The sequence below is a fragment of the Saimiri boliviensis genome, chromosome 20, assembly GCF_048565385.1.
Source record: "Saimiri boliviensis isolate mSaiBol1 chromosome 20, mSaiBol1.pri, whole genome shotgun sequence".
NCBI classification, from domain to species: domain Eukaryota; kingdom Metazoa; phylum Chordata; class Mammalia; order Primates; family Cebidae; genus Saimiri; species Saimiri boliviensis.
The window spans coordinates 9,999,542-10,022,772 of record NC_133468.1 but is presented as its reverse complement, the minus strand read 5'-3'; the positions used below and the strand labels follow the sequence as shown (position 1 = coordinate 10,022,772).

The 23,231-nt window shown below is 47.5% G+C and overlaps 1 long non-coding RNA gene across 4 annotated transcripts; it reads right to left on the bottom strand.

The window, feature by feature from the left end:
• Nucleotide 1: 1 nt before the first annotated feature.
• LOC141582421 (uncharacterized) lies at nt 2–22,638 on the bottom strand. 4 transcript variants are annotated; one of them, XR_012515256.1, is made up of 4 exons: nt 22,492–22,638; nt 16,761–22,346; nt 6,559–6,666; nt 2–3,031 (listed from the first exon to the last, which is right to left on the bottom strand). It is a non-coding gene; the product is annotated as an uncharacterized LOC141582421 (long non-coding RNA). The 4 variants fall into 4 exon arrangements; XR_012515257.1 differs by having other exon boundaries at nt 6,612–6,666; XR_012515258.1 differs by lacking the exon at nt 2–3,031 and having other exon boundaries at nt 3,038–6,666; nt 16,761–17,787; nt 22,181–22,346.
• Nucleotides 22,639–23,231: the final 593 nt, after the last annotated feature.

Sequence of the window (23,231 nt, the reverse complement as noted above, 5' to 3'; positions counted from 1 at the left end):
GTGGCATTTATTTATATTTTTATAATTTTTTGAGGTGGAGTCTTGCTCTGTCGCCCAGGCTGGAGTGCATTGGGGTGATCTTGTCTCACTGCAGCCTCTGCCTCCCGGGTTCCAGCGATTCTCCTGCCTCAGCCTCCTGGGTAGCTGGGATTACAGGTGCATGCCACCATGCCCAGCTAATTTTTGTATTTTTAGTAGAGACGGGGTTTTGCCATGTTGGTCAGGCTGGTCTCGAACTCCTGACGTCAGGTGATCTGCTCACCTCCGTCTCCTAAAGTGCTGGCATTACAGGTGTGAGCCACTGTGCCCAGCCAACCAATAGCATAATCTGCTGAAACACAGGCCCCGTTTTATTGTTGCTAATGCACAAAGAATGGACTGGCGGACATGGCCTGCACGCTGTGTGCACCTGCTCATCTGTACCACACTCTCCCATGGTCTTGCTGTTGTTGCCATGCTGGGCTTGTCCCACGTCTCACACCAGGACCACACAGGCTTTCACAGTACTACTGATTTCTCCCTCCCAGCACTTGTCACGGTTATGCTTATTTGTAATAGTCAGTTTACGTGTCTCCTCCACTGGACGGATAGTTAGCTGCACTGAGGTCCGAGGTCCCATTTGATTTTACTCTCCATTTTCTCTCCAACACCCATTAGAGTGTGTGGTGCAGCGTAGATGCTTGATAAAATAATTGAACAAATCAATGGATGATCGGATGGTCAGAGGGATGAATAGACGAGTAGTTGGAGGAGTAGATGGGTGGTTGGATGGATAAATGGTTGAATGGATGGGTGGACAGATGGATGGAAGATAGATGAATGGATGGAAGAGGGATGGATGAATAATTGAATGGATGGGCGGATGGGTGGGTGGACAGATGGATGAAAGATGGATAGATGGATAGATGGATGGATGGGTGGATGGATGGATGATGGTGAGATGGATGGATGGTTGGGTAGATGAAGGGATGGGTGGATGGTTGATGAATATTGCAGACTTTCCCTTAAGGAGCTTACCATCCATTTGGAGTCACAAGATTAAGACCCAGAAAATAGTCAGTGGTAACTCACAACATTTTGTGGTCAAAGGTCCTGTGCCCAGTGACAGAAAGACCTATTCCTGTGAAAGGAACAGAGAGGGCCTTGTGGCTGGCAAGGGCGGAGAGAGGCCCATGGTCATCTTCTTGAAGAATGGTCCTTGCTTCTACGAAGCAAGAAACATATTTTCGAAAAATCCAAGGACAGCCTTTTATGAACAACCTGTGTGTGTCTTTGTTGAAATTCAGTACTGCATCATTCAGTTCCTCAAGCTTGTATTAGGCTGTCCTCATGCCAGATCCTGGGCCATGTCCTGAGGACACAGAGATGAGCCAGAGGGTCTCTGTCTGAGGCCTCAGAGTCTGGAGGAAACAGATCTGTAAATTGTGCAACCAGGCAGGCCACAGCAGAGGCGTGAGCGGAGGAGAAACAATACAATCTAAACGCTTTGGTAGAGACAGGCAGTCAGACAAAGGGTGGGGAGGAAGTGGTGTTTAAACTGATTTCTGAAGGATCAGAGCGAGTGACCATCCTACCCAACTCCATCCTAATGAGATAAGTTTTTCTGATAGAGGGGAAAAAAATGTGGGCAAGGAGAAAAACCAGGTGAGAGCTTCCTGGTTTCCAGGCCTGAGTGCCAGGGCTCACGGTGAGAAATGAGCAATGAGCTTGGGAAGTTAGGTGAGCCCTGCCTGGTTGGCCAAGGGCGTGGTCTTCACTCTGAAGGTGATAGGGAGCTCTTGATCGAATTCACACAGAGGGGCGATCTGATGAAGCTTGAGGCAGGGCAGAAGAGGAACACGAGTGGGTGAGTTGGAAGCAGGAAGCTGGATGGGAGGCCATGACAAGTTTGCAAGTGGCGTAGGTCTCAACAGAGGCCGTAGAGTAGAAAGTCAAAGAGGGCAGGACTCAAACATCCTAGTTAAGACATTCTTACTTATTCATCTCTGAAAGTGGAAAGGAGGCAGGCACAGATTTACTATGCCACTGTCCAGAGCGAATCATTAAGGGTATAGAGTTGGTGACTGACATTCCTGCTCCAAGAAACTTAAGAAACCTGACCCGTCCCTGTCCCCCGTTCTTTGTAAATAGTTTGTCTTTGGTTCCTCTTACCTACCAGAGGCAAAAAAAGGACCAGCCATGGAGAGCTGCAGGGAAGCAGAGCACAGGGCCACGTTTCCACAGTGGGGAGGGAGGGCCAGGTTTCCACAGTGGGCAGGTGAAGGGGTTAGGGCAAGGGAAGGAAAAGATATAGAAAACTGCAGACCACAACCCTTGGCAAGATCCAAAAGAAGAGGAACAGTGGGGGATGCAGAGAAAGGGACCACTACAGCCGTGGGCAGGAGATTCTATTTCCAAGTGGATGTGGGGAGGAAGATTTCAGAGGGAACATATTTGCCAGGAGAATTTTGAGAAAAATGACTCAGGGTTCCACAACAATAGCTAATTGGGTAGCAATGGATTAGAGCATGTGTATATCTTTATGTCCTAAAACACTTTTTTAAGGAGACACTCTAGAATCAGAATCACAAGAGTATGTCTCTGTGGACAAGGCAGGTCACACGAATGAAGGAAGTGGGTCACATATTCAAAACACAACAGCTCAAGCATGATGGCCAAGTGCAGGTGACATCAGGCTATTGCATCCAGGAGACAAGACAGAGGGGCAGGGGCCACGGCAAACTGGAGAGCACAGATCCGCAAGGGCACAGCAGTAGGTCTGCTCCCACTGCTGCCACCAGGTAGGAATACAGGGCTGGGTGGCCATGGGTTCTGATTTTTCAAAAAAATTCAGAAATTTTGATTTTTTTCAGGAAACCTCCTGATACATAAATAGTAGCAGCTAGTTCAGATTTTACCCTGGGTGAAAAAACAAAACCATCCAGCCTGTGGGACTCCAGTGGGTCTCTCTGTTCCCCGGCAACTGAAAACACACATCATGCAGGTCTTGCTGTGTTCACTCATATCTGCAGCTCTTCCCCAAGGGATCGGTCTGGAGAGAGAATAGGGCTAGGGGTCAGGTGTGGCGTTTACTTCTGGTAGAGTTCCACCTCTACTGTGGGTCCTTGAGCAAACCCTGCAATGTCTCCAGGGCTCTGTTCCTCCATCTATGTAATGGTGGGAAGATCTTGGCTCTTCCAGCCAGAATTCTCTTCTTTTGCAATTTTTCCAAATCACTATCACCTTGCTCATTTCTCACCATGAGCCCTGACACTCGGGCCCGGCAGCCAGGAAGCTCTCACCTGGTTTTTCTCTGCAGTGTCCTGGCCATGCCCGCTCTGCTGGTCTCCTCCTTCACCCTTGCCCCTTTCCAGTCTATTCATGACACAGCAGCTAGAGAAGTTTTGATACAATGCAGATCTGGCCCTGGCCCTCCTCTGCTTAAAAACGCTTTGGTGGCTCCCTAGGGCACCATTAATAAAGTGCAAGCTTCCCTCCATGACCTACAAATCCTTCTGCTAGCCCTCATCCACTGTGTTCCCACCACCCTGCCCTCTTTTTCAGTTCTCAAATATGTCAAGTTCTTTCTGGCTTTGGAGTCCTACCAACCTGGATTTGAATCCCGGGTTATCTTGCATAAGTGCCGTCACCTCTTTGAGCCCCACTCTGCTAATCTATGAAATGGGTCTAATTGTATAGCTTATTTCAAGGCATCAACAGTATTGACTTTTTGCTTTAAATCTATAGACCCATGGAAAATGGAGGCGAGAGAAGGATTAGTGTCATCCACTGACAATTTCACCTTCATCATCTACTTAACAACAAAATACATCAAAAGCACTCATACATTTTGGCTTCTTTTTAAGTGAGTCATACAATCAAATATCAACTATTTTCACTTAAAAATCACTGTCTATAACACCTTTTAAAAAAATTTTTGTGTTAATTACTCCTTTGTTTCTCTGATAGTTTTATGACCTACTTACTGTGTTTTTTTGGTTTTTTGTTTTTTGTTTTAGACCAAGTCTTGCTCTGTCATTAGGCTGGTGTGCAGTGGCATGATCTTGGCCCACTGCAACCTCTGTCTCCCGGGTTCAAGAGATTCCCCTGCTTCAACCTCTTTAGTAGCTGGAACTATAGGTGTGCGCCACCACGCCTGGCTAATTTTTTGTATTTTAGTAGAGATGGGCCTTCACCATGACCAGGATGGTCTTGATCTCCTGATCTCATGATCCCAAAGTGCTGGGATTACAGGCGTGAGCCACCGCGCCTGGCCGACCTATTTATGGATTTCTAAACAAAGTCTACTATTTTGCCTGGTTTGGGACTTTGTGCAAATGGAATCATACTCTCTGTGCTCTGTGACTCGCTTTCTGTGTTCACACAAGGCTCTGGGATTCACCCACACCCAGGCCTGCAGCAGCCGTTTATTCATGGTCGCTGCCTCATTGTACCGCACTGAGGAAGGTAGCCCAGTTTTCTCACACATTCTACTCTCTGCAGACATTTGGGCTGTTCCCGCTTTTGCTGTCATGAATGGTCTTGCTGTGTGCAGGCTTGTGTGTGCTTCCTGGCACTGGCATGCTGCAGTTCCTGGAGGGGACACACCTAGGAGTGCAGTTGTAGATCCCAGGGTGCGTGCATGTTGAGCTTAACTAGGAAACACCAACCGTTTCCAAACGGCGTGCTCCACAAGGATTCCCCCACCAGCAGGGGCTGTTCTACCACATCCCACTGGGAAGAAACGTGCGTGTATGAGTGCACAGATCCATGTAATTATCATGTGTTTTATGGGTGGTTATGAGTGTATGCTACTTTGCTAATTTCTGCAGAGGTTTAAACCATGTTTGCTTAAACCTCTGGGGTACACCATGGTAGCTTTCACTTGCATGAATGATCAGGATCTTGCTCAACACCTTCGGTTCCTGCCTGGAGCCCACCAAGATCTCTGCTGAACATTTGCTCAGACCTTCCAGGATACAGCCTGGGCTGACTGCAGTCTTGAACAAGTCCAGGAATGATGAAAGCTGCTTTTTTAAGACAATCCCCTCCAGAATGACATTCAAAATACTTCCTGTGCCAAAATTACGCTAACTCCTGCACCGACCTGGTTGCTCTGAGCATTTCCGGCATGTTCCACCTCTGCGCATTTGCCCTCAGAGACCTTCTGGAGGGTCACCCTTCCCTGGATCTTCCTTGCCCAGGCTCTTCTGTCCTTTAATCCATTCAGGTTTCTGCCCAGGATCTTCTCTGACCACTCTATTCAAAAGACAGGCCACCACTTATGGCTGTGCCTCACCCTGCTCTGTTTTTCTTACAAACCTTACAAATCTCAATGCCTTATACATGGATGTGTTGCTCTGTTCTCTGCGTTTCCACCAGAAGGTGAGTACTTTGGGGTAAGGTTGCATCTTGTTACCTGTTGTATCAACTATGCCAAGAGCTGTGCCGACCACCTAACAGATTCTCAAGATAGAATTGCTGAACAGATTTATGAATGAAGGAGTCACCCACCATACTTTAAAACCTCAGATTGATTCAGGAATGAGCTCTGCTCTTTTCTTTTAAAAACACTCCTTGGCCAGGTGTGGTGACTCATGGCAGTAATTCCAGCACTTTGGGAAGCTGGGACGGGTGGATCACCCGAGGTCCGGAGTTTGAGACCAGCCTGGCCAACATGGGTGAAACTCCATCTCTTTGAAAAATCTAAAAAGTAGCCGGGTGTGGTGGCATGTGCCTGTAATCCCAGGTACTCAGGAAGCTGAGGCACTAGAATCTCTTGAACCTGGGAGGCGAAGGTTGCAGTGAGCGGAGATTGCACCACTGCACTCCAGTCTGGGTAACAGCAAGACTCTGTCTCAAAGAAGAAAAAAAAAACCTACTTATTAAATTTATCTGCAGAAATTAATGAATTAGCGTACACTCGTAACAATGCATAAAACATATGATAATTACATATGAAGTCACCTCTTTGTATTCATCTCATTCCACCTTTCTTCTCACAGCTAATATTAGCTGTTTTAATACTCAGACACATACAAAAAATAGGGCTTCTTAGTTGATTTTACCCAAAGAGTGGGATCCTACAGTATTCTGTATCTTGTTTTTCTCATTTAACGATATTGTGCTAGACATTAATTCAGATAACTGGATATGTAGCAAACTTTTTTTAATAGGTGCAAAATATTCCATTATGTGGGCAACCCACAGTTTATTCAACTATTCCCCAGCTGACAGACATGCAAAGGTGGCTTTTAGATTTTTGCCACTATGAAGAGTGTTGCAATAACACCTTGTTCTTACAAATCTTATAAACTATTGCTTGTTCTGTGGGACAGGTTCCCATGTAAGGGATCCCTTGGTCAAAAGATACATGAATTTTCTATTTTAATAGATGAGGCTAGGTTCTTTCAACAAGTCACTTATTCTGCCCTTTTGCTGTCCTGACTGTTTTTTTGCTCCTGACTTCCCCAGCTCTCTCCCCTGGTAGCCCCACCCAAGGTTGCCCAAAAGTGGGGAGCATCCTAACTTCCCAGAAGGCCAAGTTTCCAGGTGCAGAATTGCTCGTGACCAGATTACCCATCCTTGAGAAGCCATTTCAGCCCTCCTCGCACCGTAACACGCGCAGGTACCTCAGCTGCCTTCCCTCCAGCTGTTCACAAGGCCGGGACTGTCCCTGCAAGGTGGCTTCAGCAGCAAAGGCGGAGAAAGGAGAGAGGAAGGAGAGAGGAGGGAAATGATTACAGGAGCCACAGTGCATCTTCATTCCAGCCTCACGTTCCCTTTTTGTTCTGAGCGTCTCATAGCCTGTATACTACCAGTGATGAGCCCAACAACAAAAATAGAAATTAACATGCATGGCTCTTGGCAGGGGCAGCTCCCCCCGCTGCTAACCACCCAGGGGTCACTCACTTGGCAATGTATGGAGACACTTTTGGTTGTCACAACTTGGAAGGGGGTGCTTAGAGCAGGTAGGGGCCACGGAAGCTGCTAATGTCCTGCAATGCACAGAACACCCCACCCCCCGCCACCAACAATGCAAAATTATGCAGCTCAAAATGTCAGTAGTGCCAAGTGGTCTCACAAATGCTTGGTTTATAAAGTGTGCCTACTGCATGGCAGGAGCTGTGCTAAGTGGTCAGTACATGCATGAATAATTTAATCTTCACACTCTTCTTTGAGCTGGGTGTTGTCATTACACCCACTTTACAGATGAGGCTACTGAGATTGGGAGAGGTGAAGTGACCTGCTCACAGTCCACAGCTGTGGAGGGCACAGGCAGCGCTTGAACTTGGGTCTGCTTGACTTCACTACACCGAATGGTCTTTGTGGGCCAGTCGGCACTGTGCTGTCACAGCAGACGGGGTGACGGATACGAACCTCATGACAATGACTTGGTGGGCGAGAATGGCCTGGATGTGATCTTGGTCTCCCTGACTCCTCAGCTTCTGAGTTTCTTGTGAGGTGGAGAAGAGGGGTGCTGACAAAGAGGGTGGGGGTGTCTTCTTTGCTGTGCCCAGTTGCCTGGCTTAGGCCAGTGCCCTGGGCGTCCTCTATGGCTGGGAAGCTGGCAGCCGAGGAAACGCGTGGTGCAGCCGATGCTATTGTGTCTGATGTGATGTTCCCAAGCTAAAGCTGGGCTGTTCTTTACTACACTGGGAGTATGTTCTCTGCCTGTGCGTGCTTGTGGATGTGGGTTTGCCTATGTGCACTTACCCGTAAGTGCCACGGTGGGTCTATAGATACACGTGCCTGTGTGCTCTGTGTCTTTGGGATAGGTTTGCCTTTGTCTGTGTGGTGTCTCGTTCTCTGTTTATTTGCTTATGTGTTTGACTATACAGGCAAATATGTCTGCATGCACAGCTCTGTCTGATTATATTAGAGCTGAGTGTCCAGGTGTGTGTGTGTGTGTGTGTGTGTGTGTGTGTGTGTGTGTGCAGGTGACTGTGAGCTGTGGTGGTTGTATCCATGTGTGTATGAAGTGAGTCTGGGTGTGTGTGTGTGTGTGTGTGCATATATGAAGGTACAATGGTGTGTTTTTGTGTACATATATTTTGGAGGTACTGTACATGTGTGTCTATATATGTATCTATGTGTGAATAATGTATACCTGTGATGTGTAAACTGTGTGGCTTTGTGTACATGTATATAGAGGTAGCTGGGTGTAGTAATTGCTCTGTGTGTGTGTGTGTGAGAGAGAGAGAGAGAGAGAGAGAGAGAGAGAGAGAGAGAGGCTCCAGGCTATTAACCACACAGAAGCTGCAAAAACACTCCAAGAGTGTTAGCTCTCCTTAGGTCAGAAAAGATGAGCACAGGGTGAGGAGCTTGACCCAGGCCTTCCCTCCCCATCCTCACTCCCCAGCCTGCCCCCACAGGGCCAGCTGTCAGGGACAGAGGGCCTCAGGACTCACCCCCTGCCAGCCAGTCACTAAGGCTAAACATTTACCAAGGCCTGAGGCCATGTTTGCTTAAACCTCCGGGGTCACTGCACACATGTGATCTGTTTTGGATGGCTTCTATTCTGCAGGCTGAGGGAAGCAGGTGCCGGCTTGGCAAGGTACCTGGGGTTGCAGCTTCCTTCCATGAGATGCGCTGCTGAAATCAAGGTTTGCTTCATCTCACAAGGAGTTTAACTTTAGCAACGCATTCACTGACTTACTCTTTTAGAATGATGTGTCCTAAACTCTAGTGTCTTTGCCAAACACTGTATATCTTCTGTAACTATACTTAGCACTTTTCTTTAAATTGATCTGCTTTTAAAAATGTAAATACCCATTTTACCTTTATTCAAAGCAATTTCATCTTGTGTAATCAAGGATTAGATATGCTAATTATATGTTTATATATATTTTTGTATCTTTAAGACATATGAAAATAAAAAGCATTGAGTCCTCTGTTCTGTTGCATCACCTTGCTGGCCCTGTGCCAGGAATGGAAATGCCTCCGAGGCTGCCTTGCCTTCTGCTTTAAAGGTAGCAATCTATTTCAGGAGCTCTTATTTCCATACAACTTGCCAAGAAGACACCTTTTGCATAAAAACAGGCAAGTCTGGTATACCTGGGAGAGAGGTTTCCAAATCCCCAGATAGAGAGTGTGTGTGTGTTCTGGGTCTGGTAAGAGGTTGGGGGACCTCAGGGTGCAGTTCTGGAGGCTGCAGGGCAGTTTCTCCAGACCTCCATGCCTTTCTTCCTCCTTGGTTAGGATCTTTCCCTGGGGACCAGGCTCTGTGGTGTCACTGCCTTGGTAGTCCTGAGCAGAGACTCAGGCACAGAGCCTCCTTCCTTTGTGGGGGGAGAGAATAGGAGGGGAGGGGAGAGAAAGGAAGAGGAGAGGAGAATGGAAGGGGAGGGGAAGGGAGGCAGATGCCCAGACAGATGGGCCTGGCTATGGGCTCTGCAGGCCTAATGAATTTCCTTTCTCGGCCCTCAGGCAGGTCAGTAAATGAGACCAGCCACAGCATCTGGGATGACTCCAGGATGAGGCAAATAAATCGGGCCTAGAATGAATCCTGCTTCCCTGGAGATGGAGTAGGTAGGCCAGGCGGCAGGGAAGCTGGAAGGGCTGAGAGAAGCCCCAGCAGCAGCCAGCCGTTTAATGGTGCTGGAAGAGCTCCCTTCCAACAAGAGTCGGTGGCTTCCAGAGGCACGGGCTGTGCAGGGTAGAGTCCCAGAGCGGAGAGGTGGGTGGGGTGAGTTCTCCCAATGGCTTGGCTTGCTGACCTCTGGGCCTCCACACAGGGACACCCTCCCCAACTGTGACTTAATTTATTCCTACCAATCTACTAGTCTCAGTTCAAGCATCACCTACTCCTTGGGGAAGGAAGCCTTCCTGGAGCCTTAGGGAACACACCCATGCAGCCCTAAGGTTCCCTGAACTGCCATCAGCCCACCCATCACATCAGGCTGCGTTTCCGCCTCTCCTGGAATGCAAGCTTATGGAGACAGAGATGAGCTGCAGCCCCAGTGGCCAGTGATGTGCCTGGCATCTAGTAGGTGATACTGATATTCCTGATATTCACCAATAGTATTAAGTTGAATGAAAGGAGGGAGAAGAAAAGGTAGCAAGCATTGGTAATTATCTGGGGGAGCAAACCAAACTTGTCCCTGGACAGAGGGGGCTGGAAGAAGTCTATGCCTTTCTGGCAACCCAGGACCCGGGGGATACTCAGTTGCTCAAGGGTGGCCCCACCCCCTAGAGATGGGACCTTGGGCCAGGTATTCACCCTCCTGAGCCCTGGAAGTTTCCTTACCGAAAGGAACCTTTGGGAATGTCTGGGTTGTGGGAATCGAATTAGGTAAGCTATTTGGAAATGCTTTGGCAGGCATCAAGTCCTTTACTCTTGTGAAGCGTTCGCTGTGAAATCACACCATCCCTCAGCTGGATGAGACATGAAAGAATAAATGTTGAACTGAATTTTGCAGCTAAGCAGCTGAGTTCAGATGAGGGTAGTGAACTTCCTGGTGCTCATACACTGGTGAGGTAGACCATTCACTGATAGCCCAGGTTTTGGAGCTAACCTGCCTGAGTCAGAACCTGGTTGTGACTTGGGAGCTCTGTGCCTGTGGGTATGTCATTTACTCTCCCTGAGCCTCTGCTCTCTATAGGGCCAGACTCTGAATAGCACCTACTTCAGGGTGCTGTGTGCTGTGCAGAGTATGAAACAAATCATTTCTAAAACCACGTTTCTTGATTGCCTGCTATGAACCAGGCATTATAGTTTTGGAAATTAAGCAGGAAATGTATCAGAGAAAAAAAAAAAACCCTGCTTTTAGGAAGCAGTATATTCTAGAGGGAAGGAATAAATGATGGAAACAACTTTTTATTAAGGTAGCAACGTCAGTGTTTTAGTGCTGATAAATGCTGGGAGGGAAAGGCAAGCTGAGGGCGAGGAGGTATTCGTGTGCTTCTGTGTGGGTAACGTGGGGTTTGCAAGTTCAGGTTGGAAGGCTGGGGAAGTCTTCCCCGAGAAGGTCTTTTGACTAAAGCCCCTGAGCATGGAGCTGGCCAGAGGGATCACTCAGCAAAAAATACTCTCGGAGTAACTAAGAAACCGAGCCACCTCTGTCTACCACTGAAGCATATTTTAGTTCTCGCCAGGGCATCTTCCCCTACCCGGCCCACTGCCCATTGGCTAACTTCCTCCTGCCCTCCTGTCCTTGCACAATATGGGCTACCAGTCCTTCCCAAGGAAAGTCAGCTTCTGTCCCATATTAGAATCATGTGCAGGTGTGTGTGTGTGTGCATGTGTGTTGTGTATGCGTGTGTACCTCCGTGGCTGTGACATTTCCATTTCTGGACACTCCTGTACCCATGTGCTCAATGAAGGAGTGTATGGTGCATATGAGTGAAAGTATGAGCTTTGAATTCAAGGGGACGCATATAATCATTGAACATATTAATTTGTGTCTATAAATGGGAGTGTGCCTGTGAGGGGTGGGGTTTGCCTGCATGCATGTGTGTGTGCACGGGAGACTGTGTGTGCTGGTGTATGAGTGTGCCAGGCATCTTGGAGAGAGGGGAGCAGCCTGGGTGGGAGGGGCCTCTCTGCAGGTGGATTTCAGATGATAACAGGAGGGCTCTGGGTTCAGCCAGGAATTCTGGGTTTTGGCATGCCAGGCCCAGCTGAGTGAGGTTGGGCTAGGAAGGGGTTAGGGGTAGAGCCTTTGGAGGGCATTGTGGGGCCAAAGCAAGGCTGACCTCTACGTGGTCCACTTTTCCATGGAGAAGTCCCCTAGAAAAGTAGACTGTGGCATCAAAGAGCGTGTCCACAAAGATGAAGAAAGTTTACTGTGTTTGCAATTAATAATAGCACCTACTATTACTGGGCACCTTCTAGCATCTTATCTCTTTTAATGCTCACAACTTTATAGAAAGAAGCCATTATAATCCTCTTGTTTTCAGATAAAGAGACTGAGGCACAGAGAAGCTAAGTGATTTATCTAACATCTCACGCAGTAGGTAACAGGGCTGGAACTGTTGCCCAAGCAGCCTGATTCTAAAGCTTCTACCTCTGTCATGGCTCCGCACTGCCTCTGTGCTCTGGGGACATGTATAATGAGCTATGTAGATGCCACAGGGACTGAGTGGCCCAAAGATGCGTGGTTTCCAAAGTCAAGTAAGTTAGGAAGGTGATGCCTCTTTCAGATGATTGAGGCATCTGTCAGGCTGTGGCAGACTGTCTCAACTCTCAAGTTTCTCTCTGAGAATTAGTTATCTCTTGCACATTCTATTACCAGAGAGAAACATTCCCCTTCCCTCAGTTCCCACTCAAAACTTCCTAGGGAAGGTACAACCTGTTTCTACTTACAGAATACTTCTTATACCAGATGTGTAGGGTTTATCCAGACCAACAACCAGTTCTCCAATATTCCCATGCCAACTAGATGTCCTACAATTTAACTCAATTCTGACAGTATCTACCTGGAGTTACTATCAGATGCCACAAGTTAAGGACTTAGTCCTACAAGACTGCCCCCACTTCTGAGGCCACAAGTCCTGGACCTCCTATATTTCTGACCAACTGGCTGTACATCAGGGGTTCCATCTCCAGGTTTGACGATTTGCTACAATAGCACACAGAACTCAGGAAGGCACTTTGCTTATTTTACTGGGTTACTATAAAGGTACAACTCAGGAACAGCTGGAAAGAAGACATATGTAGGGAAAGGTAGGAGGGAAGGGGCACAGAGCTTCATGTGCTCTCCAGGTGCACACCCTCCACCCAATGTCCCCACATGTTCACTGACCTGGAAGCTCTCTGAGCCCCACCATCCAGGGATTTTAGGGAGGTTTCATTTCATAAGCACACTTAGTTAAATTACTGGCCATTGGTGACTAATTGTATCTCCAGCCTCTCTCCCTTTCCCTGAGGTTGGAAGGTGGGGCTGAAAGTCCCAACCCTCCTGTCCTGCCTTAGTCTTTCTGATGTCAGAACCAGTCCCATCCTGAAGCTGGTTAGGGATCCCAGCTCATTAGCATACAAAAAGACACTCTTACTGCTTTAGAGATTCCAAAGGTCTTAGAAACTCCAGTGTCAGGAACCAGGGACTAAGTTCTCCAATATTCTCATGCCAACTGGATGTCCTACAATTTAACTCAATTCTGACAGTATCTACCTGGAGTTAGTATCAGATGCCACAAGTTAAGGACTCAGTCCTACAAGACTGCCCCCACTTCTGATGCCACAAGTCTTGGACCTCTTTTGTTATACTATTTTGTTGTAATATTTAGTAACAAAAGATGCTCCTGTCACCCTATCACGTGGAAAATTACAAGGGTTTTAGGAGCTCTGTGCCAGGAACTGAGGAGGAAGAGCAAACGCATATATTTATTATATTTCGGTATCACAGAAAGTCTCTGATTGGTCTGAATTGGACCAATCAAAACTGTCTTTGAGGTAGAAAGTGCCATGATTGGCTCACTTTGTATTGGGAGCAGGGTCATGTGAGACAAGGCCTCTTCAGCCAGAGGTAGTGCTTGGAGTGGAGGCAGAGTAAGTCCCAGGAAAAGGCAGTGATGCTGGGAAGACAGGGTCATGGTTATCAACTGCACCCAATCTTTGTGTCCAAATGTTGAAATTTTCTTCAGAGGTCTATTTGATCAGATCCCCCAGTGTGTTTTGGTTTCTAGAGACATTTATTAATATTCAAAGAATGCTGAGAAGATCCACACTGAAGTTGAAATTGGATGCCAAGGAGCAATCAGGCAGGAGAAAGAAATAATAGGAATCCAAATATGAAAAGGGAAAGTCAGGCTATTTCTCCTTGCAGACTATATGATTCTATACCTAGAAAACCCTAATGACTCTACCAGAAGGCTCCTGGAACTGATAAATTACTTCGGTAAAGATTCAGAATGCAAAATCAATGTACAAAATCAGTAGCATTTCTATACCCCAATAATGATCAGGCTCAGAGCCAAATCAAGAATGCAATAGCATTTATTACACACACACACACACACACACACACACACACACACACACTACCTGAGAATACAGCTAACTAAGGAGGTAAAGGATCTCTGCAAGGAGAACTACAAAACACTGCTGAAAGAAATTATAGATGACACAGACAAATGGAAAAATATCCCATGCTCATAGATTGGAAGAATCCATATCATTGAAATGGCCATTCTGCCCAAAGAAATCTACAGATTCAATGTTATTGCTAACACACTACCAACATCATTATTCACAGAATTAGAAAAAAATCTATTCTAAAATTCATATGAATCCAGAAAGCCCAAATAACCAAAACAATCCTAAGCAAAAGGAACAAAGCTAAGGGCATCACATTATGTGACTTCAAACTATAATCTAAGGCTTACAGAAACTAAAACAGCATGGTACTGGTACAAAAACAGGCACATAAACCAGAAACAAAGCCTTACACCCACAGCCATCTGATCTTTGACAAAGTTGACAAAATTAAGCAATGGGGAAAGAATTTCTTATTTAGTAAGTGATGCTGGGATAGCTGGCTAGCCATATGTGGAAGAATTAAACTGGACCCCTATCATTCACCATATACAAAAATTAACTCCAAGTGGATTAGAGATTTAAATGTAGGAATGTAAGACCTCAAACTATAAGAAACCCTAGAAACACTGAACATAGCAGCTCACATCTGTAATCATAGCACTTTGGGAGGCCAAGGCAGGAGGATCACTTGAGCTCAGGAGTTTGAGACCAACCTGGGCAACATGGGGAGACCCTGTCTCTACAAAAAAAAAAAAAAAAAAAAAAAAAAGAGAGAGAGAGAAAGAAAAATCAGCCAAGTATGGTGATATGTCTCTGTGGTGGTCCCAGCTACCTGGGAGGCTAAGGTGAAAGGATCATCTGAGCCTGGGAGGTAGCTGTTGCAGTGAGCCGATAATTGCACCACTGCACTCCAGTTTGGGCTACAGAGTGAGACCCTGTCTCCAAAAAAAAAAAAAAAAAAAAAATCCTAGAAAAAAACCTGGGTAACACCATTCTGGACATCAGCCTTGGGAAATAATTTATGATAATAAATTAATACTAGTATTAATTTATGCAATTTATTAATTGTAGTAATAATTATGCAATAAATTACAACAAAAACAAAAATTGACAAATGGAACCTAATTAAACTAAAGAGCTTGGGCACAGCAAAATGAACTATCAAAGAGTGAAGAGACAACCAATAGAACGGGGGAAACATCTGCAAACTATACATTTGACAAAGGGCTTAAACCAGGCATCCCCAAACTACGGCCCACAGGCCGCATGCGGTCCCCTGAGGCCATTTATCCTGCCCCCCGCCGCACTTCAGGAAGGGGCACCTCTTTCATTGGTGGTCAGTGAGAGGAGCACGGTATGTGGCAGCCCTCCAGCTGTCTGAGGGACAGTGAACTGGCCCCCTGTGTAAAAAGTTTGGGGACGCCTGGCTTAAACCATTCAACAAGCAAAAAGCAAATATCAAAAAGTGGGCAAAAGACATGAACAGACACTTCCAAAAAGAAGACATACAAGTGGCCAAAAAAAAAAAAAAAAGAAAAAGAAAAAAAACTATGAAAAATGCTGCACGTCATTAATCATCAGAGAAATGCAAATCAAAACCACAATGAGTTATCATCACACCAGTCCGAATGGCTATTATTAAAATGTCAAAAAAAAACCACAGATACTGATGAGGCTGTGGACAAAATGGAACACTTATACACTGCAGTAGGAACATCAATTGTTTCAGCCACTGTAGAAAACAGTTTGGGGATTTCTCAAAGAACTTGAGACAGAACTACCATTTGACCTACAACCCTATTAGCAGGTAAATATACAAAAGCAAACGAATAGTTCTGCCAAAAAGACACATGCATGCCCCTGTTCATCCCAGCACTATTCACAATAGCAAAGACAGGAAATCCATCAAGGGGCCATCAACAGTGGACTGGATAAAGAAAATACACTACACATACACCATGGAATACAGTGCAGCCATAGAAAAGAACAAAATTACGTTCTCTGCAGCAACATAAATGAAGCTAGAGGCCATTATCGTAAGCAAATTAACATAGGAGCAGAAAATCAAACACTACATGTTCTCACTTGTAAGTGGGGCTAAACATTGGCTACTCATGGACATAAAGATGGAAACAGGATGCACTGGGGACTAGCAGAGTGGGGAGGAAGGGAGAGGAGCAAGAGCTGAAAAGCTAGCTGTTGGGTACACTCTGCTTAGTGCCTGGGTGTTAGGATCATTCGTACCCCCAGCCTCAGCTTCACACAATGTTCCCAGATAATAAACCTGCACATGTACAACCTACATCTAAGATAAAAGTCGAAAGAAAAGAAGAAAGAAATTTGCTACCAAGGATCCGACAGCAAATTCCTGTGGGAGTGGGATGAGACCAGCTGCTGATGGGATGGCTTTGCGATTTGGCCCCAGGACCCGTCAATGTATCCATGAAACTTCTTGGGGGAAAACAGGCTTTGGAGGCACGCAGAGCTAGATCAGATCTCCACATAGCTCTTCTAGGAGCTAGCTGTGTGGCCTTGGGCTAGTTACCTCACCTCTCTGAGTCCCTGTAAAATCAAGAGCTGAAAGCAGCAGGTGGTTCCCAGGCTTGCCGATGAGGTCAGTTACCTTATCCGCAGCTTTGAGTTTCTCATTAAACAGCTGCAGCTGAGCATTTTCTTTACATTAACCTGGTTGGTTCTTATCCTCTGGTGACTGGCTCGTAAATCCCATGAACTATCCCTAACCAGAAAATGAGACCACAGTTCCTCTGGGGAAGCTAGCATTTGGCTCTCCTGATCTCACCTTTATCTTCGAGGCTGCAGGGTGAAGTCGAACAGGAATAAACTGTGAAGTAAGACAGAACTAGGCTTGAATCCCACTCTGTCACCAACTAGACATGTGACCATGGAGAAGTCACCTCTCTTCTTTCATCCGATCTGTAAAAGATAGATAATTCTTTGCTTCAAAGTGAGCATGGGAATTAAATGCAGTAACACGTGCAACTGCCTAGCACACAGTGTCTGCTCAACCACTGATTCTGGAAAATCATATTGAGCACCCAATATTCATTCATTTACTCCACAGGTATTTATGGAGCCCCTTCCATGTGCCAGGAATTCTCCTAGGGGTTCACAGCCACACCTAAAACAGACAGGCTGTCTCTCAGCCTGCAGCTCCCAATCTTGCATAGGGGATAGACATAGGCAATCAACTAATGAGTAAATAAATACCTGGTGTCAAGCAGGGACATGTTCTTTGAGGAAAAACAAAGGGTATGAGGATAGTGAGCAATAAGGTGGGTGTGTGGAGCAGAGTATGTGATGTGAGTTCAAATACTACATGTCAGCATATGAATTGCCAAGGATACAGACAGAGATGGAGCTCCTTCTAGGAACTGGCATGCCAGGCAGAATACAGACAGTGTGGTTAGAACTGAAAAGGAAGACTGCAGCTGTAATCAGCGTGCAGGGGCTCACCACAGGCTCATGGGCTTAGTGCATCCTGGCTCTATCCAGAGCCCCCGTCCTGGCCTGGGAGGGAGTTAATGCTTATCACAATCCACGTGGGATTCACAAATCCACTTAGCAGCATCCTGGTCCTCTGAATACTCTAGGCACTTCCTTGGATACTTGTGGGATGAAGAAAGTAACCTCCCCAGCCCACTCCCCATCCCCCTTCCACTCCTTCTACTCCAGGGTGCCCTGGACAGAGGCAAGACCTCACATTCAGGCAGTTCAGACTCAGATCTGGCTTGAATCTTCACTTGGTACCTACTGGCTGTGTGATCTTGGGCAGGAACCTCCAAGTGGCCTAACCTCACATTCTTCATCTGTGAAATGAGAATAAGAATGGGATACACAGAGCACATCTAAAACTCTCCTCCCAGGTCCAACCCTTGAGAGTTTCTGCTCTCCAGCCTGCCTCCTCCCTCTCCAATCATGAGTTTTCAACCAGGTAGCCTGGCCAACAGGTCTGTGTTCCGCCTCAGCCTTCCAGGAACTGTTGAGGGCAAGAGAGAGCGTGGCATTCAGAGGCAAAAACCAAAATGCATTCGTGGTTTTGTTATTCAGTTCTGCGTTGTTATCCAGTTGTGTGACCTCGGACACTTCATGCCATCTCTGATCCTTAACTTCCCCATCTGCCAGTCACATGGTATAATAGCCCCTGCCTCCCAGCAGGTGGTGACGGTTGTTGGAAAGAATGCAGAGAAATTGCTGGAAACATCTCAGATGTCTGATAAGTGGCAAGTGTTATCTTTCGTCTTGGTCTTCCCTGCTTGATCTCCAAATGAGTCACACTTATTCAGTACTCACTGTGGACCAGGTTTTACTTACATTATCCCATTTAACCTGTACAACAGTCCTGGCTGGTTGGAATTTTCATTATTTCATTTTAGCTCTATATCGGAGCTACCTGGGCACACAGAGGTAAGGTAATTTGCTCCAACTCTCCTAATTAGGAAGTGATGGGTTCAACTTTCAGACCCCAGCATCTGTCTCCAGAGCCTGTGATCTATCCACCGCAGTGCTCTCTGCCTCTCCTCTATCAAACCATTCTGATCACTGCTTTTCTGTGCATAATAAATGTTTGACCCCCAGAGCGTCTTCCGTGAGAAGAAGAGGCATTGAAGGCCAGAGGAGGAGCCTGGTCCTGCTCTGTCTCAATGCACTGCCAGAATTCTCTGCAGAACTTTTGTCTTAACTGCTGTGTCTGGCACAGTGTTGAGATTCTGAATGAGGCCATCCCTGTCCTCAAGGAGCTCAGAGTCTGGTGGTAGAAGTGCATAAGGCGGCTGAGCAGAACCATGCAGACTGTCTAGTCCAGCAGCCTGGATCGGAAACTCAGCTGTAGTACTTACCAGCTGTGGACATTTGGGTAAGTCTCTGAGTCTCGGTTTCCTCATCTGTCAAGTAGGGATAATAATACCAGTCCCTCCCGAGTGGGCTTTTAGAGTTAGGGCATACACTAGGCCCCTAGGGAGTACCTGACAATAGTGTTCTCAGAGCAGGAGAGGCCAGCATGCTCTTCCTTGCACAGGTCAGGATGGGACACTTGCTACAACCAGACAGCTACCAACAGGCTAAGAGCTTCATTAAGCACCTATTAAGTGCCTCCTCATGGTTAGCCATTGTAATCTCATCCGATCTTTGCAGTAACTGTGGGTGGGAATTATTACCTACAGGTTACAGATAAAAAGCTTCAGCTTAGGGAGGTGATCAGCCAAGGTCACATGGTGGGGTGCGAGGGAGCTCAGGCTCAGTTTACGGCACCCCACAGGCTCCTGAGCAGTGGAAGAGTCTCAAGAAAGAGCCTCTGCTCCCTGGCGGCGCCTTCATGGCACTGCCCGTCAAGCCCCTTTTTTTCCCTCATTGGCTTCCAGTCCTTCGCTTCGCAGGGCCGGTGCTCCTGGCGTCCATCGCAGTTCTCTACTCTTCTCCTCGGGGAGCTCATGTACCTCAGAGCTTCCTTTAGGACCCTCCGCCCCCACCACCAACCTGCTTTATTTCAGGTGCCACCTTCCTCAGCGCACCCGGCCTGTTCTCCCTCAGGTGCCCAGCAAGTAAGTACAACCAAGCAGGGTCCCATGAAGAATTGATCATTGTTCGCCAGAACCTTCTCGTCTTTCCTGTCACTTGCTCCTGCTCATATTCCCCAGGGCCTAGCCTAGCTGCTGAGCTGACTGACTCTGCTTCCATCTCCCGCCATCCCACACATCTGCAGCCAAGCCCAGCTGGTCCTACCTACCACTGCACTAACAGGCAGACCTTCACCGCCCACAGCCCCCTCACCTCACCCAGCCCAGCTGGGGCCTGGCCTGACCCGCTCCGTGCCTCAACCTGGTCTTACTTAAAGCCGTTTCCCACCCTGGAGAGCATTCCAGCATCTCCGATATCCAATCACAAGATGATTTCTCACCAAATAGTTTCTGCTTGTGACTTTCCTCCTTTAAACACTGCATTTCTTCCTGACACGTACAGGAAACAAAACCGGTCTTTCTCCTACTTTTTCAAGAAGTAGCTAATGAAAATCTGTTTTATTAATTAGGGATCTCCAGAGAAACAGAGATGAGAGGGAGTATGTGTATTCGAAAGGGATATGCCTTTAGAAATCGGCTCATGCAATGATGGGGGCTGGTGAGTCCAGAATCTGCAGTGCAGAGTGGCAACATCTGGGGAGATTTTCGGTTGTTACAACTCAGGGATTGCTAATGGCCTCTGGTGGGCAGGGACTGAGGATGCTGTAAACATTCTACAAAGCACAGGACAGCTGCCCACAGCAAAGAATGGCCTGGCCCAAAAGGTCCACAGAGGTTGAGCAGAGTTGTTGCAGCAGACCAACCCCTTTCCAGGACCACACCTGCTGCTCAGACTCCTTCCCATGGACACAGTCCTGGGTTGGATTCTCAGCTCTGATGTGGACAAGCTTGCCAACCCAAGGCAAAGTATATCACGTAGCCACACCTCCACCTCCAGCACCCAGAACCACGGCATCTAGTATGGTAGCTGCTGGCCACGTGTGGCCATGGAACACTTGAAATGTGCGAGTCCACATTGAGAGGTGCGGTGAAGATCAGAGACACGGCAGATTTCTGAGACTTAGGATGGAAAAGGAACACAAAACATCACAGTAGGGCGGGCGCGGTGGCTCACACCTATAATCCCAGCACTTTGGGAGGCTGAGGCTGGTGGATCACTTGAGCCCAGGAATTTGAGACCAGTCTGGGCAACATGGTGAAACCCCGTCTCTGCAAAAAATAAAAAATAAGCTGGGTGTGGTGGCAGGCACCTATGGTCTTAGCTACTCAGGAAGCTAAGGTGGGAGGATCACCTGAGCCCTGGAAGTAGAGGATACGGTAAACTGAGATTGTGCCACGGCACTCCAGCCTGGGTGACAGAGTAAGACTCTGTCTCAGAGAAAGAAAAAAATCACAGCAATTTTTTATAACATAAATAAAAAATGTTATCATTTTTATAGTGATTCCATGTTGAAATGATATTTTGAATGTATGACATGAAATAAATGTATGATTAAAGTTCATTGTGCCTGTTTCTTCCTACTTTTATTGACGTGGATACTAGAGATGCTGAAATAACTATGTGGCTAACTACAACGGTGAGGGAAGACCGGGGCCGTCATGAGATGGGTGTGATAGATTTGGCATTATCTTCCTGTTGCCAGGCACATAGGGAATGTTCACTGCGTCTTCTGGGAATCTGAATTTTCTTTCTTCCTTTTTTTTATTTTATTAGTTATTTTTTTGAGACAGAGTTTCCCCCTTGTTGTCCAGGCTGGAGTGCAGTGGTGCAATCTCGGTTCACTGCAACCTTCACCTCCCGAGTAGCTGGGATTACAGGCGCACAGCACCACGCCCAGTTTATTTGGCCAGGATGGTCTTTAACTCTTGACCTCAAGTGATCCTTCTGCCTCAGTCTCCCAAAGTGCTGGGATAACAGGCATGAGACACTGTATCCAGACTGAATTTTCAAAATCTACAAAGACCTCCCTCCCATGAAGTCTTCTCCAATCTGGGTTTCGGGGACTCTCATCTCACTGATAACCAGGTCCTGTCTTTCTTACCCTCTCCTTAGCTCCTCGTCCCACCATCTGCACCAGAGCCTGCTGGCTCACATTTGCTCAGTGCATTTACGTGTAAAGCGAACAGTAGTCCCCGTACACTCTATCTCAACACGGGGAAGTATAGCTAATGTTTCTTTCAGGCCTGAATTTGGGTTAGTCCGTGCCTTTTTTCTACATTCTTGGTTAACCAAGGAAGTAGGAAATTTGACCACCCTCCCTTATCAGCTCCCCACAGCTCCCTGGCAGAACGTACTGCTCACGGCTCTCACTTTGCAAACATATTCGTTGTCATAGAAAATTCAGAGGTGATTTGGAAGTTGGTGCTGCCTGGTTACCATGGCAATGCCAGCTGCTTCTGCCTCCACAGCGAGGCAAGAGCAGCCATGGGGCTGACCAGATGGGGTCGGAGCCTCTGAGAACAAAACACCTGGGGTCCATTCCAGTCTCCTCTAATGCCAACCTCGTCCCAGCCCTCAACTCTACCCTGTTTTCCCAGGGGTGCCCATCCTGCAGCCAACCTGCTGGTACAATGCACGGAGCCCCCTCTGTGGAGGTGGAGGACTGCGCTGCTCTTGCCAGCCACCCCTGAGGCGGCGGAGACCTGCTAGGTGACACTCAGAAGCATTAGTGAGTCACTTCCTTACCTGCCTTCCAGATGCTGGCCGAGAGCCCCGCCCGGTGGGCTTGTGTTTCTGTAACGACCGTCATCAGCAAGTTTCCACTGGGGAGAGAGCTATCTTGAAGCTAATGTAACAACGTCTTTTCTTATTTGTGGATGGTGAAAGAAAATGACTTGCATGGACCATGTTCCTGAAAAAGAGGAAAAGGTCAACGGCTTCAGTGCCTTCAGGGGCTTTGCCACGCCAGGCCGTGCGCAGGTGGCACATGGTGAGGGCTGCTAAATGGCTGGTGCAGCACTGCAGGGCACACCTGGATCACCCCGTTGGATCCTTACCAGCATCCTGTGAAATAGACAGGACACCACGCCCATTTCACAAATGAGGAACCTGAGGTTTAGTGAGGGCAAAGAAGGTGGCACCAAGGTGGCTCCGCTGGCAGGCACCGGAGGTGGGCTTGGGAGGGAAGAAGCATCGGGGCAGGGCCTGAGGTCTTAAACGCCTCTGTGGCACTGCTGTGAACAAGTGTGAGGGTGGAGAGCTCCCCCAATTTACATAAAGTGAGGCTCCTGTGTCACAGGATGTAACACCTGTTCTGTTGTGTCCCTGACTTTGCTGAGTTGTATTAGACACAGGGCTGTCCTGTTGTGAGTGGGCGTTTTGCAAACAGGAAACCCCCTCCTGAGTTTTAAAGCATGGTCAAAACATGGCATGAGGGGTCCCACTGGGTAGGAAGAGCTGGATTGCAGCCAGAGCTTAGGGTGGAGGCTGTGGCCTGAGCGCAGGAGGGGCAGCTGTGCCTGCAGTCCCCGGGCAGGCCTTGAGTTGAATCAGAGGCAGGTGGCGCTGAGAGGGGCTGAGAATACTTACCCTGTTATGGTGGCAGCTTTTTCTGTGCCACGAGGGCCCCAGCAGTTGCTCAAGGACCTTAGTCATAGCTCCTTGGCCCACACAGCTGCATCCAAGCCACTGCCTACAGCAATCCCTTCCAAACAAGGAGGCGAAGTCCAAGGGAAAAAGCATGGCTCTCTTCCCAAAGAACCACCCGGATGTTCTGGGGAGGAAGGTGTGTGGGGAC